Source organism: Oncorhynchus mykiss, chromosome 20 (assembly GCF_013265735.2).
Source record: "Oncorhynchus mykiss isolate Arlee chromosome 20, USDA_OmykA_1.1, whole genome shotgun sequence".
NCBI lineage: Eukaryota > Metazoa > Chordata > Actinopteri > Salmoniformes > Salmonidae > Oncorhynchus > Oncorhynchus mykiss.
This window is the reverse complement of record NC_048584.1, coordinates 909769-923589: the sequence shown is the minus strand read 5'-3', so window position 1 is coordinate 923589 and position 13821 is coordinate 909769.

Here is a 13821-nt window from a genome sequence, read left to right as displayed (position 1 = left end):
CTCTGCCCCATGACAAAATGTGAAGAATTGCAGCAATCGTAGATTAAAACTACAACATTTCCTCTCTGCCCCATGGCAAAATGTGAAGAATTGCAGCAATCGTACATTAAATCTGCAACATTTTCTCTCTGCCCCATGGCACAATGTGAAGAAATGCAGCAATCGTACATTAAATCTGCAACATTTTCTCTCTGCCCCGTGGCTAAATGTGTAGATTTGTAGCAATCGTACATTAAATCTGCAACATTTTCTCTCTGCCCCGTGGCTAAATGTGTAGATTTGTAGCAATCGTACATTAAATCTGCAACATTTCCTCTCTGCCCCATGGCAAAATGTAAAGAATTGCAGCAATCGTACATTAAATCTGCAACATTTTCTCTCTGCACCGTGACTAAATGTGTAGATTTGTAGCAATCGTACATTAAATCTGCAACATTTTCTCTCTGCCCCATGGCAAAATGTAAAGAATTGCAGGAATCGTACATTAAATCTGCAACATTTTCTCTCTGCACCATGGCTAAATGTGTATATTTGTATCAATCATACATTAAAACTGCAAAATGTTCTCTCTGCCGTTTAGCTAAATGTGTAGATTGGTAGCAATTGTACATTAAAACTGCAACATTTTCTCTCTGGCCCATGGCAAAATGTGAAGAATTGCAGCAAACGTACATTAAAAGTGCAACGTTTTCTCTCTGCCCCATGGCAAAATGTGTAGATTTGTAGCAATCGTACATTACAACTGCAACATTTCCTCTCTGCCCCATGGCAAAATGTGTAGATTTGTAGCAATCGTACATTAAATCTGCAACATTTTCTCTCTGCCCCATGGCTAAATGTGTAGATTTGTAGCAATCGTACATTAAATCTGCAACATTTCCTCTCTGCCCCGTGGCTAAATGTATATATTTGTAGCAATCATACATTAAAACTGCAAAATTTTCTCTCTGCCCCGTGACTAAATGTGAAGAATTGCAGCAATCGTACATTAAATCTGCAACATTTTCTCTCTGCCCCGTGACTAAATGTGAAGAATTGCAGCAATCGTACATTAAATCTGCAGCATTTTCTCTCTGCCCCATGGCAAAATGTGAAGAATTGCATTAATCATACATTAAAACAGGGGAGACCTGCGGGGCACTGCAGCCCCCCGTGATTATATCAGATGTTATAAAACTACTTACACCGCTGTGAGTAAGTACTCTTTGTTTTTGTGATGTTACTAGCATGCTGACGTGTACAGTAAGCACCACGTTAATAATACTTGAGGTGGCCTGACATACTGTCTTCATAATATTTACAACGGCAATCTTTAGAACACACCACATGGTTTATTGTATGGTCTCAGTATGGTCAGAATGGAGTAACTGTCTATGTTTTGCACCCAATTGGCCACAGAGTCATGGTTGAGAACAATTATCTGCATCTGGTTCGTCATACAAAGGTAAATCTAACTTCCCATAACCGCTGGTATACGCCTACTGCACTGTAATGTATGATCCACTTATTTGTCCCAGTTTCATAATGTTTATTGCAAATGGATTCCAACCAATATAAAGATATGTTTATAGCCAAATAATGAATACATTGGTGATCCATTTTCCATTTTGATCATTTTATGATTTGTGATGCTTAACAAAGACTTAACAAAGACTACTGTACATTTGGGACCCTATTCGATTCTCTGGGGCATGTTTGTATGTGGTTGTCACCCTGCATCCTGAGATCCCTATTGGTCCCTGGACACTTCCTTTACATTCCTGTTTAAATAAATTCCTGTTGGAACAAGCATCAAAAATGCAGTACAGACAGGGGATCTGAAGAGAGAGATTGGTAGTTAGCGGTGAGCTGCCAGTAAGGATGGTGTTTATTAATAAGTTGAGGTAGATAACCTCGAGCTAATACGAGTCTGGAAAGCAATTGCACCCAAAACACCTTGAGGTGAAAATTAAAGTAGGGTAATTCATAACCTGTGAGTGTGTTGCCAATTTTCGAACACACTTTATGATCTATAATTCTTAGCATTAGCGTAAAGGAAAGAAATGTGAGTTAGCGAAAGAAAAACCACATACGTAACATCTCTCATGCCGTATATCTGCTTCTAAGAACAGGCAGATTTGAAGTAGCACAAATTGTAATATTCTTAAGAGGCCGTGAAGCGTGCAGCGTAATGTGTCGTATGCGGCGGAGGAGAACACATTCAACACGCATCCAGACTAAAGGTTCAAGTGAAATGGAACGCAAATGTGATTAGAGTGTGATCTTATGACACAGACTAAATGTTGTAGCAATCGTACATTAAAACTGCAAAATGTTCTCTCTGCCCCATGGCTAAATGTGAAGAATTGCAGCAATCGTACATTAAAACTGCAACATTTTCTCTCTGCCCCGTGGCTAAATGTGTAGATTTGTAGCAATCGTACATTACAACTGCAACATTTTCTCTCTGCCCCATGACAAAATGTGAAGAATTGCAGCAATCGTAGATTAAAACTACAACATTTCCTCTCTGCCCCATGGCAAAATGTGAAGAATTGCAGCAATCGTACATTAAAACTGCAACATTTTCTCTCTGCCCCGTGGCTAAATGTGTAGATTTGTAGCAATCGTACATTACAACTGCAACATTTTCTCTCTGCCCCATGACAAAATGTGAAGAATTGCAGCAATCGTAGATTAAAACTACAACATTTCCTCTCTGCCCCATGGCAAAATGTGAAGAATTGCAGCAATCGTAGATTAAAACTACAACATTTTCTCTCTGCCCCGTGGCTAAATGTGTATATTTGTAGCAATCGTACATTAAAACTGCAACATTTTCTCTCTGCCCCATGGCTAAATGTGTAGATTTGTAGCAATCGTACATTACAACTGCAAAATGTTCTCTCTGCCCCATGGCTAAATGTGAAGAATTGCAGCAATCGTACATTAAAACTGCAACATTTTCTCTCTGCCCCATGGCAAAATGTGTAGATTTGTAGCAATCGTACATTACAACTGCAAAATGTTCTCTCTGCCCCATGGCTAAATGTGAAGAATTGCAGCAATCGTAGATTAAAACTACAACATTTTCTCTCTGCCCCGTGGCTAAATGTGTATATTTGTAGCAATCGTACATTAAAACTGCAACATTTTCTCTCTGCCCCATGGCAAAATGTGTAGATTTGTAGCAATCGTACATTACAACTGCAAAATGTTCTCTCTGCCCCATGGCTAAATGTGAAGAATTGCAGCAATCGTACATTAAAACTGCAACATTTTCTCTCTGCCCCATGGCTAAATGTGTAGATTTGTAGCAATCGTACATTACAACTGCAACATTTTCTCTCTGCCCCATGACAAAATGTGAAGAATTGCAGCAATCGTAGATTAAAACTACAACATTTCCTCTCTGCCCCATGGCAAAATGTGAAGAATTGCAGCAATCGTAGATTAAAACTACAACATTTTCTCTCTGCCCCGTGGCTAAATGTGTATATTTGTAGCAATCGTACATTAAAACTGCAACATTTTCTCTCTGCCCCATGGCTAAATGTGTAGATTTGTAGCAATCGTACATTACAACTGCAACATTTTCTCTCTGCCCCGTGGAAAAATGTATATATTTGTAGCAATCATACATTAAAACTGCAAAATTTTCTCTCTGCCCCGTGACTAAATGTGAAGAATTGCAGCAATCGTACATTAAATCTGCAACATTTTCTCTCTGCCCCGTGACTAAATGTGAAGAATTGCAGCAATCGTACATTAAATCTGCAGCATTTTCTCTCTGCCCCATGGCAAAATGTGAAGAATTGCATTAATCATACATTAAAACAGGGGAGACCTGCGGGGCACTGCAGCCCCCCGTGATTATATCAGATGTTATAAAACTACTTACACCGCTGTGAGTAAGTACTCTTTGTTTTTGTGATGTTACTAGCATGCTGACGTGTACAGTAAGCACCACGTTAATAATACTTGAGGTGGCCTGACATACTGTCTTCATAATATTTACAACGGCAATCTTTAGAACACACCACATGGTTTATTGTATGGTCTCAGTATGGTCAGAATGGAGTAACTGTCTATGTTTTGCACCCAATTGGCCACAGAGTCATGGTTGAGAACAATTATCTGCATCTGGTTCGTCATACAAAGGTAAATCTAACTTCCCATAACCGCTGGTATACGCCTACTGCACTGTAATGTATGATCCACTTATTTGTCCCAGTTTCATAATGTTTATTGCAAATGGATTCCAACCAATATAAAGATATGTTTATAGCCAAATAATGAATACATTGGTGATCCATTTTCCATTTTGATCATTTTATGATTTGTGATGCTTAACAAAGACTTAACAAAGACTACTGTACATTTGGGACCCTATTCGATTCTCTGGGGCATGTTTGTATGTGGTTGTCACCCTGCATCCTGAGATCCCTATTGGTCCCTGGACACTTCCTTTACATTCCTGTTTAAATAAATTCCTGTTGGAACAAGCATCAAAAATGCAGTACAGACAGGGGATCTGAAGAGAGAGATTGGTAGTTAGCGGTGAGCTGCCAGTAAGGATGGTGTTTATTAATAAGTTGAGGTAGATAACCTCGAGCTAATACGAGTCTGGAAAGCAATTGCACCCAAAACACCTTGAGGTGAAAATTAAAGTAGGGTAATTCATAACCTGTGAGTGTGTTGCCAATTTTCGAACACACTTTATGATCTATAATTCTTAGCATTAGCGTAAAGGAAAGAAATGTGAGTTAGCGAAAGAAAAACCACATACGTAACATCTCTCATGCCGTATATCTGCTTCTAAGAACAGGCAGATTTGAAGTAGCACAAATTGTAATATTCTTAAGAGGCCGTGAAGCGTGCAGCGTAATGTGTCGTATGCGGCGGAGGAGAACACATTCAACACGCATCCAGACTAAAGGTTCAAGTGAAATGGAACGCAAATGTGATTAGAGTGTGATCTTATGACACAGACTAAATGTTGTAGCAATCGTACATTAAAACTGCAAAATGTTCTCTCTGCCCCATGGCTAAATGTGAAGAATTGCAGCAATCGTACATTAAAACTGCAACATTTTCTCTCTGCCCCGTGGCTAAATGTGTAGATTTGTAGCAATCGTACATTACAACTGCAACATTTTCTCTCTGCCCCATGACAAAATGTGAAGAATTGCAGCAATCGTAGATTAAAACTACAACATTTCCTCTCTGCCCCATGGCAAAATGTGAAGAATTGCAGCAATCGTACATTAAAACTGCAACATTTTCTCTCTGCCCCGTGGCTAAATGTGTAGATTTGTAGCAATCGTACATTACAACTGCAACATTTTCTCTCTGCCCCATGACAAAATGTGAAGAATTGCAGCAATCGTAGATTAAAACTACAACATTTCCTCTCTGCCCCATGGCAAAATGTGAAGAATTGCAGCAATCGTAGATTAAAACTACAACATTTTCTCTCTGCCCCGTGGCTAAATGTGTATATTTGTAGCAATCGTACATTAAAACTGCAACATTTTCTCTCTGCCCCATGGCTAAATGTGTAGATTTGTAGCAATCGTACATTACAACTGCAAAATGTTCTCTCTGCCCCATGGCTAAATGTGAAGAATTGCAGCAATCGTACATTAAAACTGCAACATTTTCTCTCTGCCCCATGGCTAAATGTGTAGATTTGTAGCAATCGTACATTACAACTGCAACATTTTCTCTCTGCCCCATGACAAAATGTGAAGAATTGCAGCAATCGTAGATTAAAACTACAACATTTCCTCTCTGCCCCATGGCAAAATGTGAAGAATTGCAGCAATCGTAGATTAAAACTACAACATTTTCTCTCTGCCCCGTGGCTAAATGTGTATATTTGTAGCAATCGTACATTAAAACTGCAACATTTTCTCTCTGCCCCATGGCTAAATGTGTAGATTTGTAGCAATCGTACATTACAACTGCAACATTTTCTCTCTGCCCCATGACAAAATGTGAAGAATTGCAGCAATCGTAGATTAAAACTACAACATTTTCTCTCTGCCCCATGGCAAAATGTGTAGATTTGTAGCAATCGTAGATTAAAACTACAACATTTTCTCTCTGCCCCGTGACAAAATGTTTAGATTTGTAGCAATCGTACATTACAACTGCAACATTTTCTCTCTGCAGCACATGGTGGTCTTGAGAAAACACCATTCTCATCGCTCACAGCAAGGCACAACCATATGTACTGGAGGCTAATTTTCTCATCCTCTAATTGTGACGTGACTAATTGAACTGAAAGGGGGACAAATTGTTTTTGTGGATGGGTGCAACTACCCTCCCCATCGCTGTCCCCTTCATCTGGATCCGAAACATGGATCTATCCTCTTCCTGAGCCTGCTCTCTTGCCCTCTTTTTATTTTTCCATGCTATTGTTCCCTTCAAATTCAATAGCCTCACAGCACTGATTCTCAAGGGATGTCCTTCTCACTACCATGGCCCACAAAAAGACTATACATATACTGCAGCATCTGTTGGGAGACTGACATTAAATGAACTCCACCATGGTGCTGTGGAGACGAGGTGTCACAGTGTGTAAGCAGATACAGTAGCGCCTCTGCTCTGAAACCATGGAAATGTTGTTTTTTTGCTGTAGGGAGGTAGCACATGCCTACAGTACATGCATACAAGAGCAGTTTATGGTAGCTATATTCAAGTGTGGATGTAGCATCAACGGCTAGATCCTGGCTGTGAATTATGTGGCCTGTTAGGGAATTGAGTGACATGATCTGTGTGTCAGAGTTAGTGTGCGTATTAGGGTTATATTGTATTAAATACAATTATTTTGAGATAGTGATTTTTTTACACTCACTGGACAGTTTACTAGGTACACTCATCTAGTATCGGATCGGACCCCCCTTTGCCTCCAGAACAGCCTGAATTCTTCTTCGCACCATTCTACAAAGTGCCAGAAACATTCAACTCTGAGATGAGGACCGAATGCAGTCTCTGTCTCTAACACAATGTATGGTATGTGGAAATGTACATACATTATATAATCTACAGATGTAAATAATCCATTTACAACAAAATGCGATTTTGATCTCGATTAATATTCTTGACAGTGTATTCTAGCTCAAGGTACTATGGAAGCTGTTATCCTGTTTCTCTTTTAGTCATACGCTTAAGCCATATCCTCACTTCCACTTCACTAACACTCCTCCCTAAGGACCGTTTCCTCACCTCATCTGATGTCTCACTCAGGAGGAGACAGCACTCAACCTAGCAAGCTATGTCACCTCGAATAACTGCATATTTGGCTTTAGACTTAAAACACGGAGGAAAATGCCTATTGTTTTAATTTTGATGGATGTTTTGTATCGTTTAATGCAGAAATGGGGTAGTGGGTTCGAGATGAGGGAGTAGGTTGGTACAATTTATCTGGAGCCTGTGCCAACTCTTTTTATGATGATTCAGTCTGTTCATGTACCAACCTGAAACAAATGTTGTGGAATAAAATATGGACAATTATTGTTAAGAAATGCATGTGTTTGAATTCAAATGGAAACCTTTGCCTGTTTTGTTACCAGGAGGAATTTTGTGCATATTCCAATAACGTGTGCATATTCCAATAACATGTGTGCATATTCCAATAACGTGTGCATATCGCAATAACGTGTGCATATCCCAATAACATGTGTGCATATTCCAATAACATGTGTGCATATTCCAATAAAGTGTGCATATCGCAATAACGTGTGCATATCCCAATAACATGTGTGCATATTCCAATAACATGTTTGCATATTCCAATAACATGTGTGCATATTCCAATAACATGTGTGCATATTCCAATAACGTGTGTGCATATTCCAATAACATGTGTGCATATTCCAATAACATGTGTGCATATTCCAGTAACATGTGTGCATATTCCAATAACATGTGTGCATATTCCAATAACATATTCCGAAGTCCGAAGTTTACATACACTTAGGCTGGAGTAATTAAAACTAGTTTTTCAACCACTCCACAAATGTCTTGTTAACAAACTATAGTTTTGACAAGTCGGTTAGGACATCTACTTTGTGCATGACACAAGTCATTTTTCCAACAATTGTTTACAGACAGATTATTTCACTTACAATTAATTCATTGTATCACAATTCCAGTGGGTCAGAAGTTTACATACACTAAGTTGACTGTGCCTTTAAAAGGCTTGGAAATTCCAGACAATTATGTCATTGCTTTAGAAGCTTCTAATAGGCTAATTGACTTCTTTTGAGTCAATTGGAGGTGTACCTGTGGATGTATTTCAAGGCCTACCTTCAAACTCAGTGCCTCTTTGCTTGACATCATGGGAAAATCATAAGAAATCAGCCAAGATCTCAGAAAAATAATTGTGATGTGATGTGGTCATGATGTGGTCATCCTGTCTGGGTTGGCGCCTTTCTAGGGAGTTTTTCCTAGCCACCGTGCTTCTACACCTGCATTGCTTGCTGTTTGGGGTTTTAGGCTGGGTTTCTGTACAGCACTTTGAGATATCAGCTGATGTACGAAGGGCTATATAAATACATTTGATTTGATTTGATTTGATGTGCGAGCAAGGAGGCCTACAAACCTGACTCAGTTACACCAGCTCTGTTAAATTCACCCAACTTATATTGGGATGCTTGTGGAAGGCTACCCAAAATGTTTGACCCAAGTTAAACAATTTAAAGGCAATGCTACCAAATACTAATTGAGTGTATGTAAACTTCTGACCCACTGGGAATGTGATGAAATAAATAAAAGCTGAAATAAATTATTCTCTCTACTATTATTCTGACATTTCACATTCTTAAAATAAAGTGGTGATCCTAACTGACCTAAGACAAGGTATCTTTACTAGGATTAAATGTCAGGAATTGTGAAAAACTGAGTTTAAATGTATTTGGCTGTATGTAATCTTCCATCTTCAACTGTACATTGGGTGTACAAAACATTAGGAACACCTGCTCTTTCCATGACAGACTGACCAGGTGAATCCAGGTGGAAGCTATGATCGTATACTTATGTCATTTGTTGAATCCACTTCAAACAGTGTTGATGAAGAGGAGGAGACAGGTTAAATAATTATTTTGAAGCCGTGAGACAATTGAGGCATGGCTTGTGTATGTGTGCCATTCAGAGGGTGAACGGGCAAGACAAAAGATGTAAGTGCCTTTGAACTGGATATGGTTTTAGGTGCCAGGCGCACCGGTTTGAGTGTGTCAATAACTGCAATGCTGCTGGGTTTTTCATGATCAACAGTTTCCCATGCGAATGGTCCACCCACCACCCAAAGGACATCTAGCCAACTTGACAGAACTGTGGGAAGAATTGGAGTCAACATGAGCCAGCATCCCTGTGAGCACTTTCGACACCTTGAGGGAAAAAGTGTATGTGCCATCAGTGTATATGCCATGCATACATGATTTGAAAATTGTGATCTCTATTCTTTGAGGACATAGACAAGGCTATAACCGTTACATTATAAAGCTGTAAAACAAATGTTTATGTCTCCAGTCTCTCCATTTCTAATGTTATTTTACTCTCATCTTACCGTAACAGAAAATGTAAAACAACTAAAAAATGCTTTTTGGTTTAACTCTGTTTGTCTTTCCAGCAATGGGTCAACCAAAATATATTTTCCTTGCGATGCATCATGAACACACTAAAATAGCTCACACATTCAGAATGCATCAGTGCATTCGGGTCTCATTCATAATGCATTCTGACTGTGTAAGTTGTTACCAATACAGAACCTCTAACAAGCAAAGGGCCTCCATAAATACCTCACCAGCCCGTTAAAAGATGTTTGAGGTTAAAAAGGGATCCCTTGCCCTTTAGCGATTCCTCCATCGTCTCCAATATCCTAGTCTAGCAGATGAACATGGCTTAAGTAGTAGATAATGTATGTTGGTATGCTAAGGTAAGTTAATGCACAATGTTGATATGTGTGGTTGGATTCATCTTGGAATAGACTACAGAATGCACCACTACAGCATATGGCACACTACAGTAGGACCTCTGGTTGCTGGATGATACAGTGACGACTTAGGGCCACGGTAGGATAGTAGCAAGATCGTGGATGAGGATTAAGGGGAAATGGTGAAGGATTGTAAAATGAAAAGTGGTCTAAAGGTCCATGTTTGGAGCTTACTCATTGAGTGGAGTGTTCACTTTTGAACCTGGTAACACAAGCTATATTTCATTTGAATGCTTTTGCAAGTAAACATCAGTTTCACAATCTTGGTAATGTAGAAGTAGGCCTAAGTGACAAGTTTGTGCGAACCAGTGTCGTAGGCAGAAATCCGTTGATGGTAGGGCCAGAAAAAATGTAGGTGGGACAAAATGTGGTCACTCAAATCATTAGCATACAATACTGTAATCAATCACACACAACAAACCATTTAACATGTGCTTTTGCAGTACAGAACAAATAGTCTTGTGGTTCTGTGCAAATCCATGACTTGCATTGAACATACAACTCACATAGACCTACACATAATAAACCATAAATCTATAATGAATAGACTAAGACTACAACATAATGCCCTGATATAACAGTAATAATTTTACGTATACGCTAGGAGTCAGGAAGCAGGTGCAGAAGGTGAGTACAATAATGAGAATAAGCAGATAAACAAAACAGGAGAAGCTACTGAATGTGAACAAAACCAATACTGCCAGAGAGAGGGAACGGGAGTTTGCATGACAAATAATCACAATAGGCAGCCATAGCCTATATAGACTAGAACAGTGATCCCCTATCGTTTCTTAGTCAGGATCACTTTATGAATCAAAATGCCAAGTGAAATTATCTCCTGGGACACGGTAGATCAATGTTTTGTGTGATATCAATTAAATGATCAATAACTTATAAAGACAATCTAAAGTGCATGGGTGGAGAAGCACAGGGCAAAGTTCTATTTCAAAACAATTGTAAATCCCAAAATTATAGGATATAAATATTGAATGGTAATAAATATTTTATCATGCACTTGCCCAGTTTCCAAAATAATAAGATAGATTTTCTCCATGTAGGCCTACCCCTTACAAATAACTTTGAGTCCCTTATATTTAAAAGCTTGAGTCTCAAGCTCGGCTACATGATAACACTGGCAATAGGTCAGTTGTTGCAGTCTATTATTAGCGAGGCACATCGTAACAAATTGAAATAAATTATTTATTTTTTCACTTGACTGATGATGTCTCAAGGGACGGAGGGAGAGAATGTGAGTTAAAGCGGAGAAGCGGGTTTCATGATTTCTGAAAGTGTTTAGTAAAAACAGTGTTGTAGTGCTGATCAGTGTCTCTGAATGTGCTGAAACTGTATTTAAGGCACACCATTAGATCAATGCAATCAGTGATTGCTATAAAGGGGGACTGGAGGCCCTTCATGGTGAAATAACTGATATCAAATAACTGGGTAAATTCTCCAACATCCTCTTCTATACATGGTCTCTTGAATTTAAAAAAAAAGTGAGCTTTGTTTGGCCATTTTACTTGTTTTTGCTAGCCAAGTTGACTATTGAGTTTTAGCTAGCTAACGGTGAGTAGCCTACACAGTGTAGCCTAACCTACACAGCGATAGCTGCTGTTTACTGCACATGGTATCTGTAACGGAGACACTGGGAGTCAAGAAGCAGGTGTAAGTGGTGAGTTTAATAATGGAATGAACATGGAATGATACAAAACAAGAGTAGCGTCTGGACATGAAACATGACCAATACAGACAGGGGAATGAACCTAAGGGATGGAACCAGTGAAGTGTTGGAGTCCAGGTGACCCTAACCCTAACCCATAATGAGGCGCAGGTGCCCCTCCCCACCGCTGGGAAAAGAACCAAAGGGAGTGACATACAGTGGGGTAATAAAGTATTTGATCCCCTGCTGATTTTGTACCTTTGCCCACTGACAAAGAAATGATCCGTCTATAATTTTAGTGGTATGTTTATTTGAACAGTGAGAGACAGAATAACAACAACAAAAATCCAGAAAAACGCATGTCAACAATGTTATAAATTGATTTGCATTTTAATTGGGGAAATATGTACTTGACCCCCTCTCAATTAGAAAGATTTCTGGCTCCCAGATTTATTTTATACAGGTAAAGAGCTGAGATTAGGAGCACAGTCTTAAAGGGAGTGCTCCTTATCTCAGTTAGTTACCTGTATAAAAGACACCTGTCCATAGAAGCAATCAATCAGATTCCAAACTTTTCACCATGGCCAAGACCAAAGAGGTCTCCAAGGTTGTCAGGGACAAGATTGTAGACCTACACAAGGCTGGAATGGGCTACAAGACCATGGAAGAAACACAAAATAACTGTCAATCTCCCTCGACCTGGGGCTCCATGCAAGATCTCACCTCGTGGAGTTGCAATGATCATGAGAACGGTGAGGAATCAGCCCAGAACTACACGGGAGGATCTTGTCAATGATCTCAATGCAGCTGGGACCATAGTCACCAAGAAAACAATTGGTAACGCACTACACCGTGAAGGACTGAAATCCTGCAGCGCCCGCAAGGTCCCCCTGGTCAAAAATACACATATACAGTAGGGAGAACAAGTATTTGATACACTGCCGATTTTGCAGGTTTTCCTCCTTACAAAGCATGTAGAGGTCTGTAGTTTTTTATCATAGCTGCACTTCAACTGTGAGAGACGGAATCTAAAACAAAAATCCAGAAAATCACATTGTATGATTTTTAAGTAAATCATTTGCATGTTATTGCATGACATAAGTATTTGAACACCTACAACAGCCCTCCTGTTCTCCACTCATTACCTGTATTAACTGCACCTGTTTGAACTCGTTACCCATATAAAAGGCACCTGTCCACACACTCAATTAAACAGAATCCAACCTCTCCACAATGGCCAAGACCAGAGAGCTGTGTAAGGACATCAGGGATAAAATTGTAGACCTGCACAAGGCTGGGATGGACAATATGCAAGCAGATTGGTGAGAAGGCAACAACTGGTGGTGCAATTATTAGAAAATGGAAGAAGTTCAAGATGACGGTCAATCATCCTCGGTCTGGGGCTCCATGCATGATCTCACCTCGTGGGGCGTCAATGATCATGAGGAAGGTGAGGGATCAGCCCAGAACTACACGGCACGACCTGGTCAATGATCTGAAGAGAGCTGGGACCACAGTCTCACAGGAAACCATTAGTAACACACTACGCCGTCATGGATTAAAATCTTGCTGCGCACGCAAGGTCCCCTTGCTCAAGCCAGCGCATGTCCAGGCCTGTCTGAAGTTTACCAATGACCATCTGGATGATCCAGAGGAGGAATGGGAGAAGGTCATTAGGTCTGATGAGACAAAAATAGAGCTTTTTGGTCTAAACACCACTCGCCGTGTTTGGAGGAAGAAGAAGGATGAGTACAACCCCAAGAACACCATCCCAACCGTGAAGCATGGAGGTGGAAACATCATTCTTTGGGGATGCTTTTCTGCAAAGGGGACAGGGCGACTGCACTGTATTGAGGGGAGGATGGATGGTGCCATGTATCGCTAGATCTTGGCCAACAACCTCCTTCCCTCAGTAGGAGCATTGAAGATGGGTCGTGGCTGGGTCTTCCAGCATGATAACGACCCGAAACACACAGCCAGGGCAACTAAGGAGTGGCTCCGTAAGAAGCATCTCAAGGTCCTGGAGTGGCCTAGCCAGTCTCCAGACCTGAACCCAATAGAAAATCTTTGGAGGGAGCTGAAAGTCCGTATTGTCCAGCGACAGCCCCGAAACCTGAAGGATCTGGAGAAGGTCTCTATGGAGGAGTGGGCCAAAATCCCTGCTGCAGTGCAAACCTGGTCA